We start from the raw sequence: 12,976 nt of genomic DNA, 5'->3' as shown, positions 1-12,976 counted from the left end.
AAAAACATATATAAAAAAAGCTTTTGTACTCAAGAATTTTTACCAAAAAAATATTACAACTTGGCGCAGAGCGCAAGTTAAATCAAATCTTTATTTTCCTCTAAGTATTTTTTTAGATGATTTTTTTTAAAATTTATTTTTTTAACATTTGATTTGTTACAGATTCAGTTTCGTACGATCTTATCATTTTACATTTTTTTTCCTTTTTAATATTGGTGTGGTGGTGATCTTCAATTTCTTTTCTACGAGTTTATCCTGATCTTATGATTCAGGTTACGGATTTTGAGTGTCATTTTTTAATATAAGGTTATTTTATATTTTTTTTGTTTGTGTGTGACTTTTCAATATATTATTCTAATTTATTTATAATTTTTTTCTTGATCTATACAAATGAAGTTTATTTTTCAAAATAATTTTTTTTGTTATTTTTAAATAATATTATTGATTTGTTCATCCTTATATAATTTTTATAAGACGTTGAGTTTATGTAGTTATTTTCATTTGTATTTATCTTTTAAGTCATGAGTTTTTTTATGATTTGAATTTATCTTTTATTGATTTAAATAAACAAGTTTGAGTGATTTCTCGTTTTATGTGATTGAATATCTTGATTTATAATTTTATTTATATTTTTTTAATTTTTCTTTTGATTATTGTCAATATTGTTTTTCATTTATTTTCATAAATGATTGTCGATTTATTTAGTTAAATGCCTATGTTGGCTTTTGAATTTACATTTTAAATTTTTTTAAGTTAAAAAATACATTGAAATAACCTGAATACCTAATATATTTTTTAAATATAATCACGATCTATTACATGATTTAGAGAATATTTGAGAGTGCAATAGTAATTGCTTTTGAAAGTGTGTTTTTGTTTAGAAATATATTAAATAGTTTTTTTATTTTTTAAAAATTATTTTTGATGTTAACATTTCAAAATAATCTAAAAATATAAAAAAATAAAAAAAATATTTTTTTAAAATATAAAAACAAATAGAATTATAGTATTACATTTAAAAGCAGAAGTTATTAATGGGGTTGCACTCGAAAAACAACTAGAAAATTGCTTTTAACGAGAGACGGGACCTCTTATACTGAAAATGAAGCCTAAAGTTCTGTTTACAAAGAAAGTTAAAGAGTATAAAAATGATGACACCATTCAAAAATAGGTTGAAAAGCATAAAAATGATGCTTTTCGAACTTTTTTTTTTAATCCAAAATACACAATGAGTTGTTATTACATATGTAATTATAATAACTTCAAGCATATCTAACCACTGGATTGAAGAAAAGGAAAAACAACCTTTGTAATTATCTTATTTATGGCAAAAGACATTTGGAATGTTTAATGAAATAGTTTTAACTTCACTCAAATATAATATATTTCAATAAAATAAATTTATTGTAATTATTATTTGTATATTAAAAATAAATTAATGAGAAAAAAACACTATCAATGTTTATTAATTTTTTTTAAGAAAATCAAATTCTACACTTTAAAAAATATTGCTAAATACTAAATCTAGAGCTTTTGCTTAATTGCAGATCATATTAAAAATTAATTATCACATAAAAAATATGAGCATTTTTATTTTCTCATTGTACAATGAAATATTTGAAACAGATAAAAAGGTTACTAGTGCATTAGATAAAATTAATTGACCATTAACTTATCTGCGTTAATAAATGCATAAAAAAGTCATTATAGCTTATTCGACCTAAATGATCAAGAGCAAATTATCAAGCTGCCATTATTATAATTTCCATCTAATTTTATCAAACTTAAATATAAGATAACAAACTGCTCAAAGATTAAATCATAAAAATAAAAAGTAAAATAAAAAAATTACAATATATTATATTAACTTGAATTAACCGGTAAAATTTAAAATTTAAATAATACATGATTTTAATCAATTAATCTAGTTGGATAATTTGTGTCTTCCTGACAATGTTTTTTTCCCTTCCATTAACAGATGCATTCAGGGGATTCGAGGATAAACCCAAGGATAGAGAATTTGCCTTGCCAGTGATCCATCTTTACAGATTCGCCAGAGCTCGGGATCTAGAATCTGATTTGCACAAGGTCTGTTGCTACAATCTACGCTGGACTCGGCGTGGGCATGCCTGTTTTCTGATTAATATTTTCCTTCAATTACTGATTTTTACACATTTCCTGAACACTGTAAGTGCAGCGGATAAGGATTGCATTGCAAGGGGTGGAAGTTGATGCAGACATGCGTCTGGAAAGTGGATGTTGTGTGCATCATTCAGGCTTTCCTATGAGTTTAGCATATGCAAGAGGATCAAATTTAGATTTGTGTATCCATTTTTATTTTCAAATATATGACATATAGTTCTTTCAATTTCATATCTATGATGCAATAAGTCACCTTTCCAAGAATTAAATTCTTTCATTTAACTTGACCTTTTAAGCCAATGGAATAGGCTGGTGAAAGGGCATGGATAGCTTAGATTTCTGCTATTCTTGCCCTGTTTGGTTTTCAGGCTCAATATATGTAATAGAGCTCTATAAATAATGGGCCAGGATTTTTTGGGCCTAGGTTCAGAAGTCATGTTGTGTTAGGATGTTTGGGAGAATATTTAGTATTTTAAAATATTTTTTATTTGAAAATAAATTAAAATAATATTTTTTATTTTTTTCAAATCAACATATCAAAACAACTTAAAAATATATAAAAAAATTTAAAAAATTTAAAATTTTTAAAAAACATGATTGAACCGTGTTTTAGAACACTTCCCAATAACATCTCCAAGAAAAATACTAAATTAAAAATAAAAAATAAATAAATATTATTTTGATTTTGCAATGCTTATTTTACATGCTAAAAGGAGTGCTACACAAAATATCTTACTATTTTTCTTATGAAAATATTATTGGTATATATTTTGTAAAAATGTTAAAATACTATTCATTATAATAATGTTTTTTTACTAATTTTTTCTTTTGATTTTTTTAAATTAATATTTTTTAAATTTATTTTTTATGAGATTATTTTAATTTTATAATTCATATTATAAGTTTAACGAGTTCACTTGAGTTAACTCAAATTATTATTATTATTATTATTATTTAATATTTAGTTAAACAATTCAACTTTATATATATATATATATAAAGACTCCTAGGTAAATAAATTATATAACTTATTAATTGTTAATAGTTTTGCTAATATAGTAAAATCATTAAAATATATTATTAATAGTTATGTTTATCCGTTTAAAACAATAAATAGAGGCAATCAAGTAAAAAAAAATTCACTATGGAATGTTAGATTCATCTCATTTTATATGGGAATCACATTCTCTACCTTTGAGGGGATGTGATGTCGAGGGAATGTTAAATTTCTCAACATTTAACTTTTTTTATAACAAAACAATCATAAATCTCGTTTCATATAAGGGATTTATTTTCTTCAAAATTGTGTCGTCAATGATAAATTAATTGGGCAGAATGACAGTTTGCAGCAAAGCCTAAGAACCCAAGCCTTAGCCTTATGATCTAGTTTTTCCATATGTGCATCTTTACAATGTTTCTCGAGGAGAACCCTATCCTTTCAGTGTTGATCATCCAAATCATTCGGGCACGAAGAGTTCTTCCCAAGCATATTGTACAGTGCACCCACATAACATGAATAAAGGGTAAAAAACCCAGAAAAAACAAAATTGTCTCCAGCTATTCATGAAAAACAAAAAGTTATTCCTTTTCTTTTCTTTAATGTTTTTCTCCAGACAAACCCATATTATTAGGCACTTAAATGAATAACATTCAAGGTTCTCTCATTATTATATTCGCTAATTAATATCATGAGTGGTATTATACTAACTTTTGAGTTAATTCTATAATTTGATACGAGACAATAAATAATAAATATTCAAGCAAGAAAAAAATAAAAAAAAATTAAAAAAATTAAGAAGTAAAAGAAAAGAAAAGAAAGATTGGAGATTGGAGATATGCAAAGTTTATAAATTTTTCATTAATCATCAAGACATATAAATAGTGAACCCTAAAATATCCCGTTATTGGTTCGACCCATTAAATTAAACTATTTAACATAAATAATAAAATAAAATTGAGTAGGACCAAATGAGCTAAATAAATAAAATAACAATGAGATAGGCTCAAATAGGCTTAGTTTCCTAACCAAAACATGACAGACTGGATCATCCTATGTCGTCTCCGTTCATATACTCGTATAGTTTATGGTGGGAGTCTGATGTCCCCACCAACTCTCCCGGGGTTTGAGAAACTCGACCTCGTCAAATGTAGCACTAACTGACTCTGATAGTACTCCTAAAGATCTGGATCAAGCTGCTGCAAAGTATCTCTAGTAATCCAAGTGTAATCTGAGTCAGGTCGACCCACCTAGCAAACTAAAAACCATTGAACCTCACCATTCCTGTTAAAAACAACTTGTTCATCCAGAATAGCATCAATATTATCCTTTTATGTTGATGTCAAGGTGAAAGGGATAGAGGTTTCAACAAGATCATTAACAGGGAAGTTAAGTGGTATCTTAAATGGATCGTTTGGAATAGAAAGTGGTTTATGATATGCAACTAGATCCTCAATGTAAAATGCAAAGCTAATGTTAAAATCATGTGGTGGTAAATCAAGAACATAAGCATTTAGACTATCTCATTGTAGCACTTTGAAAGGCCCAACACTACGTGCATGCAATTTTTTATTAGCTCCCGAAGGAAACCTCTCGGGTCTAATCCGTATCATAACATAGTCTCTTTTATTAAACTCATTATGTCATCTATGTAAATCATCTTGAAGTTTATATTACGCATTACTTATTTGAATCTGTTTAGTGATCTCAATATGAAAATCCTGAATTTTATGTGCAAAAGACTCGGCTGACCCAGACACTCTAGCACAAAGGGACATGGAAAGAAGGTCTCAAGGTTTTATAGGCTTGTAACCATGTACAACTTCAAAAGGACTCATGCCTAATGACCTATTGATAGAGTTATTATAACCAAACTGAGCCATAGAAAGAATTAAATCCCAATTCCAATTATAATCACTCACTGACACCTTAAAAGGTTGCCTAAAATCTTGTTAACCATCTCAGTTTGACCATCAATTTAGGGGTGGTAAGTAGTAGAAAACTTTAATTTGGTTCCCACCATATGCCAAAGAGTTTTCCAGAAATAACTTATAAATCTAACATCCTCATCCAAAACTATGGTTTGGGGAAGACCATACAACTTGACAATCTCGACAAAATAGAGTTTTGCAACTCTGAAAACATCTGTGGTCTTAGTACAAGGAATAAAATAGGTCATCTTAGAGAAGCGATTGATAACCATAAAAATATAATCATGTTTCTTTACAGTACATGGAAGCCCAAACACAAAATTCATGCTTACATCTTGCCAATGGCAAGTGGGAATGGGCAATGGGGTGTAAAGACCAATATTTTGTTTCCTATGCTTAGCAAATGGGCAAGTTCAACATTGACTTGCCAATTTAGCGACATCTCTTTTTAAACTAGAATATATTAAAAATTCATGCATGAATGTTTTTAGGATACAAAGCTTATTATCTCGAAATAAGTATCCATCTTGAAGTGATTACCATTTATAACATGGTGATTCTTATCCTTCAATGTCAAGTATATTTCTTGAAATTCTGAGCAAGATTTAGTCTCCTCTTTGAGTCTCTCAAATCCTATGACTTCAACACTTATTACAAATAACAGCATTATCCGACAACTCAAAGCATCTGTAGCTTTATTCTCCATTCCAAATTTATGTTTCAAAACAAATGAGTATGCTTGTAAATATTTAACCCAATAACCATGCCTGTGATTGAGTTTTTTTTTTTAGTTAAGATAGCGAGGGCCTTATGGTCGGAGTAAAGAACAAATTGTAGTTTTCCATTCATCTCCCGGACGAATCTTAATATGATAATACCTACTTTTCAATTCAATCTTAGAGAAGATCCGGGCTCCTGCCATCATATCTAGCATGTATCCAATCAAGGAATTGGAAAATAATATTTGATTGTAATCATATTAATGGCTCGACTATCTATACACATTGTCCATGATCCATCTTTTTTAGGTGTTAACAGTGCAGGTACTGTACATGGGCTCAAACTCTTTCGTATAAATCCGTTTTGTAACAAATCACATACTTGCCTTTGCAATTCAGCATGTTCACTCAGGTTCATCCTATAGTGAGGCAAGTTTGGTGATGTGACACCAGGGATAAAATCTATGACGTGTTGAACATCACACATAAAGGGTAAAACATCAGGTAGTTTAGAAGGAAAAACATCTAAAAATTCTTTCAACACTTTTCTTACCTCTTCAAGTGACTCTTCTAAAAGGTCTTCTACAATCTTTTTAGTCACTATAGGAAATACAACAAACTCCTCACAAATCTCCTTATCAAACTCCCTAAGACTTATTATATTAAGCCCTCTTTTTTTCACTTTATTCTTCTTCTGACTATTATCATTAGACCTTAGAGGTAATCTAATAAGTTGGATTTTTTTACCTTGAAAATTGAATGAACAAGAATTAGATCATCTAAAAATTATAACGTCAAAATCATATAACTAAGGCCTACCCAAAATGACGTGCCCTACATCCATGGGAATGACATCACACCAAATTTCATCATGATAGTCCAAGATCTTTATGGGAAAAAGACATCTCTTTTTGATCACTATAGATGTATCATTAACCTAGGACACACTATAAGGTTTAGCGTGTGGAACAGACTTTAAGCCTAAGCTGGACACACTACTTGAGAAAACTGCATTGATACAACTATCACTATCTATGATGATCTTACACTCTTTATCTCCACATTTAATGTAAGTGTAAAAAGTAGTAGTCCTTCTCTAATCCTTAGTTTCTTTAGGTTGTGTTAAAGCACATCTAACCATAATTAACCTGGTTGTTTTGATTTGAATGGATATAGACCTAATACATCCTAGCAAGTTAGACTCATCCTCCTCATCATTTAGATCCTGAAAGTCATCAGGATTGAGTTCATATATCTTATCATCACAATTATATTCTTCACCTATATCCTCTTACCCCTTAATGAATAGAGCCTTATTAGGGCAACTAGAGAGAATATGACCAAAACCCTGACATTTAAAATACTAAATTCTTGAGGTTATCTAAGATGCTTCATGAAAAATACCCTTACCCTCATCATCTATAGGTATTTGGGAAATCAAAAGAATGGGCATACAAGGTGGGGAACTTAATATAGAGTTATTACTACCATGTTGAGATTTAGAAGGGTTATTACGAGTGTCCTAACGTCTTGTCCATTAGCTTTTTATGACCAAGTCATAATTTTATACCAGGGTATAAGCTTCATTAAGAGTGGAAACACCTCTACGCACAACCTCTTTTCTAAGGTCATCGTTGAAGCCTTTTTGAAATCTACTTAGGGTTATCACTTCATCCTCCCTAACAACACACCTTATCCTATACTCATTAAATTATGCCATATATTCATTGGCAGACATGTCTCCTTACCTCAAGTTATTTCACTGGTCCAAAAGATTTTCTCTATAAGAACAAGGCAAATACTTTTCTTTTAACTTAGTCTTCATTTCAACCAAATCAGTAATAGGGGGTTGGCCTCTCCTAATCAAATACTTTTCTACACTTTTCCGATAGAGCTGAGCGATTCCACTAAGTTTTATCTTTACAAATCTTATCCTTCTATTCTAAGATAGATTATACTAGCCAAAGAATTGATGGTTCCTAGGATGAGCTAGTCTTTAGTAATAGTCACTAGAATGCTCACTATCGTTAGGGTTAACAGAGTCATTGTGACCCTAGAATTGGTTATGGTGGTGGCTCTTATAAGAAAATTGTATTTGAGGATTCCTATGATTGTCATTAGAATGCTTACCCTCACTAAACTGTCTTACTTGTAAAGTTTCTATAGACTTCATCCTCCCATAAAGGTTGTTCATTTGATTGGACATGTTGCTAATTTCTGTTCGCTTAAGTTGTAATTATTCTTAAATGTCTCTAAGAACATTACTAGAGTTCAAATTCATGGTAGCTATGACTTCTAGATTATGTACTAGATGACCACTATGTAAATGCATGCAAAAACTAATTCTAAGACTGAGATCATAAATAACACTTGCAAGTAAAAATATAAAAAAATTATAACTAATATTTTAAAATATATATTTTTTAATATTTTTTATTATTATCTTAGAGATTAAGTAATGACGGATTAAACCATGAAAATGAGCAAACAAGCAGTGTAAATCCTCTAAATGCACACAAGTAATCCAAACACAATGTTTCAGTTTTCCCACTAATTTAACCAAGCTCCACATTTAATTAAGAGGATCAGATCTTCAATGTCAATAAACAAGATCAAAATTAAGGTAATTCAATTTAAAGGCGGGCTATGTAATTTAGTTATGGGCAAGCACAAAGAATAATATCAATGTTAAATCTTAGTTAACAAGTGTAAAAGCATACCAGGAATGATGATTTTTAATTAGTAAAATTCTAATTGGATGATGTGGCAATGAAAGATTATGTGGCAGCTGATATGACAAGATTTGCTAGCAAGGCAGATGATGTGACAGGACATGCTGACGTGACATGAACTACTAATATGGTAGATGACGTGACAAGAATTGATTTCATGGCTGATGACGCGGATGCTCTAACGTGGCTGGGTTAATTATTTTACCAGCTTCTGTTTCCTTTTTCCCCTACCTCCTGTAACCTGTTGTTGGCGGCGTAGGGTGACTGCTAACAGTGAGGACACCTGCAGTCTGTTGAGGGTGGTGGTTGCCACCGTCCAGTTCCACTGCTTTGTCTGTTGCTGGGAAGAACCACTAGTCGATACTGGCGGTGATAAGTTTGTGGGTGGCTGATGGTTTAGTGCTGCTAGTTTGACTGCTAAAATCAGAGATAGCAAATTAGCATAGATCTATGGACTAATGTGCAAGTCTTCTCAATGGTGGGTTTGTCGTTGTGACTGGCCAGGGTGCTGTTGATGGTAGAGGCGTCACTACGAGAAAATTTGATTACAATCGTGGATGATGTACAATGTTGATGAATAATTTTTTTTTATAATAAGAACAATATGTTTTTTTTTAGTTCAATCTAGGGTTAAGCATAAACATATAAGTCATTTAATTGCAAGAACAATTAAAAACCATGTTTTAATATCAAATTTGATGTGGGATAATAAATAATAAGAATTAAAGTTAGAAAAGGATAAAGTTTTTAGAGAAAAAGCTGAGAAGTGAAAGCAAAGAAAAAAAAAATGAGGATTAGAGATATGTAAAATCTGCAAATTTTTCATCAATTATCAAAAATTATCTTACAAAATGATAAAGAAACATATAAATAATAATCCTAAAATATCATGTTATTAAGCTTAACCTATCACATCAAACTATTTAATAAAAATAATAAAATAATAATAAGTAGTCTCAAATAAATTAAATAAATTAAATAATAAAAAAATAGTACCTAGACTCAAATAAATTTAGTCTGTCAACCAAAACCGGACAGACTTGGTCATTTTATATTATCTCCATCTATATAATCGTATAATTTATGGTTAGGGTCTGGTGTCCCATCATGTTTGAAGCTTAAAATCACGAAGGAATGCATTTTTGCTGTGGAAGCGCCTTGCCTCTAAAGTTTTTGAGGTTAGATTGAAATATAAAGCTGTAAGGTCCGTTGTTCAACACCACCACCAGAGTCCAGACGTCTTTCATACATTGCTGCTTTTATGTCTCTGTCCTTTGTTTTTTTTTTTTTTTAATTGGCGGTACCAACACAACTAACAGATGATAGCGACCTTTTGGATGCGTTACGACCACCAATCTGCACATAAATGCTAGAGAACATCCAGTATCTGATGCTCAGATTTGTCCTCCTTGGACGGACCAGATTTCACCTCCCTAACATTTGTATGCTTTGCCCACTGATTTTGGGCAAATTATGCAATTTAGAAATGTAATATTTTAGTAATGTCATGGTTTAAAAGAATAACATATAATTGATGTTCTATTTCTGATGAGTAACATTAATTAAATAATTGTGTTTTTAAATTGTAACATCAATTTAATTATCTAAAGAGACACATTAAAATTTCATGATCTATCATATTTCTTAAACCTAACATATTTAAATATTATTTTTTAAAAACTTATTACTTTTAAAAATAATAATATTTAGTAAATATCAAGTTTTTAAAGCTATACTATTTCACGTAATGTTTTTCAAATGATATTACTATACTAAATTTTTTCAATTATTTTTTTTTTAAAAAAAATTTCCCTCCCCTGTAATCTCAAATAATGCAAGACACCAAAACCATATGTTGACAGACAGCCCTGACCTGACCTCATACTGATCTTGTTCATCTCCTGGGACAAAAGGGTCTTTGTGGGGCAGGGAGGGCAAAATGGACATACTGAGAGGGGAAACACACAGGGAAAAAGTGAAAGGAAATCTCAGTTCAGATTGAGATCTAAATAATTACATCAGCCCTTGTGGTCCTTGTTCAGTGCTTTGTTTTGGGTATAATAAATGTGAAGAGGGGAAGGGATCTTTTAGGCCATTTTGTCCTGAAATAGCTAGATCTTTCGCAAGTTGCATAAAGCCGAAACTAACAGTTACTCTAACTTCAGGTTTCCTTATAACAACCTCGAGGAAACCACTACGCCGACCACCTATCCATCCCCTCCTCGAGCAGCCAAAGCCCACATAGATCTCTTCATACAATTATGGTATGGAAGCAAAGAACCCATAAGAGATTTCTTAACTCCTGCTGTCTCCTTGAAACTAGGATTAATTTGCACTCAAATTTTGAATCATTACGAGGAACAATTTTGTTTTAAATTAGTGTACTTTCACGTAATCTTTTAGTACAATTCAATTCAAGTTCTCTTCTTTTGGGGTTCTTGTTTGGTTTTCTTCTCTGAATCTGCCTGTTTTTCTTGCAGAATCTTATCTACAGTTAAGAGAGTGATTTCGGGCATGATCCTACACTTTCTTAAAAGTGTTAATTTCCACGTCATGGTCATGGTCAAGGTAACTATGCAATTCAATTTGGATGAATCTTGAATTAGTATGGTTCCTATACAGGAAAAAATCAAGAATATGGCACCATAAGTGCTCAACATTAAGTGCATGCTGGCTATGGTGACTGCAAAGCAATTTTTCCCTTCGTTTTGAGAGGCTTGGTTCCAATATTGTGATGCTAGCTGCCCTAGAGGTTCGAGCCTCCGAGATACAAATATAGGAAGTAAATTAAAAAAGAGAGACGCGTGAAAAGTGAAGAATATTATCTGTGGTTATAGGGAAGTTCTTATACCGATTGTCAAAACTACTCAGTATGACGATCTTGCTCTCCAAATTTGTGCCTTATTTGAACATGGTCTCATCAAAATCTTCAACATCTTTCTCACCGCAGACCATAAAAATCAGCCAGGGCTTGGAAACATATTAGGTATATTAATTATATAAAATATATAATAAGATTCATGGTGTTACTTGGATATTTAAAAATATAATAGTGATTATTTTTTAAAATATTAAAATAATTTTTTTAACATTCACATATCAAAATAATCTAAAAATACTAACAAATAATTAAAATAAAAGAAAAACAAAACCCTAAGCCGCCTCCCTTCCTACATGTGTGTATAAATACATGCAGAGGTTGTATATAGACACATGATCCATCATTTTATACGTACACCTACAAATAATGCCCAAATCCCTAATCATTCCATGCAGGGAACAATCTGCTTCTCAGAACCCAAGAATCCACCATGTCTGCCCAAACCCAGCTAATCCCAAATCCATTACACGTGTCCCCTCACACATCCCAGCTCTCTCTCTCTCTCTATCTCTCTCTCAGTCCTCATCCTAGCCGTCTAACCAGCAGTATTTCCTTAGTACAACGCTAACTTTCTCTACCTTTGCAGCATACCTAGCTAGCTACGTACGTACAAAGTACCAGAAATGTGGGGCCCACTTTCCACCTGGAAGGGGACCACAAGCCGAGCGATCTTCCAAGATTCTTCTTCCTTCAAAATGAATTTGATGGTCTTGATGATACGATACATCTTCATGTCCATGTGATATCATGGGCTTGATGGCCTCAAAGAGTGGAGGGAGCACCGGGTTCCACTCCATAAATGGAGAAGGAGCAGAGCCCACATGGTTACATGGCTAAATATGGTTGGTTCTTATGACTTGTTAGGGGCGGCGTTCCGTACACCCCTTCACATTCATTTTTCAATTTCGGATTGCATTTTGGTCTTCACCAGAGCCCTATCAACCTTAGCTTGTTGGCAGCCTCAGCTCGTCGGTTCGGTCATGCGGTTTGGATTGTTGCCAGTCCCAAGATGCAGACCTTCATTCAAGTTATATGAATGTTAATCTCAACTTAAGAGTTGAATTTGTTCTTCAAAACATAATTGATGTCGTGGTGTATATTATTCTTTATCCAAGTTTTTGTTCTTTTGCAAACCAAATTTATCTCACTTACCACACGGAAATGAATAATTTTATAAAATATAAAATATATTATAAAATGATAAACATCAAGGTCCAGGTAGATTAGATTACAATATTGCTAAGGAAAGATTGGGGAGCTGCTGCTTAGATATACAAGTCAGGATTCTCAGCAAGGTATTCCTTACATTGAGCAACCCTAGCAAAGAATACATCTATAAAGGGTGTATTTAATATTATGGTTACTGTTGTAATTGTGATTTGAAAAAAATTATTTTATAAAAAGTATTTTTAGTTGAGATTAATTTGAAAAAATATATATTTGGTTAAAACTGTAGTTGAAATTGAGATTAGTTAAAAAGTAATTTAATATGGTTAAGAATGTTTTTGAAATTAAGGTTATAAAATAATTTTAAAAAATATATATTAATATTGATGGTTTTTAATTTAAATATT

Source organism: Populus euphratica, unplaced genomic scaffold, assembly GCF_000495115.2.
Source record: "Populus euphratica unplaced genomic scaffold, PopEup_1.0 scaffold218.1, whole genome shotgun sequence".
Lineage (NCBI taxonomy): Eukaryota > Viridiplantae > Streptophyta > Magnoliopsida > Malpighiales > Salicaceae > Populus > Populus euphratica.
The sequence above is the reverse complement of the archived record's forward strand: the minus strand, read 5'-3'. Positions refer to the sequence as shown.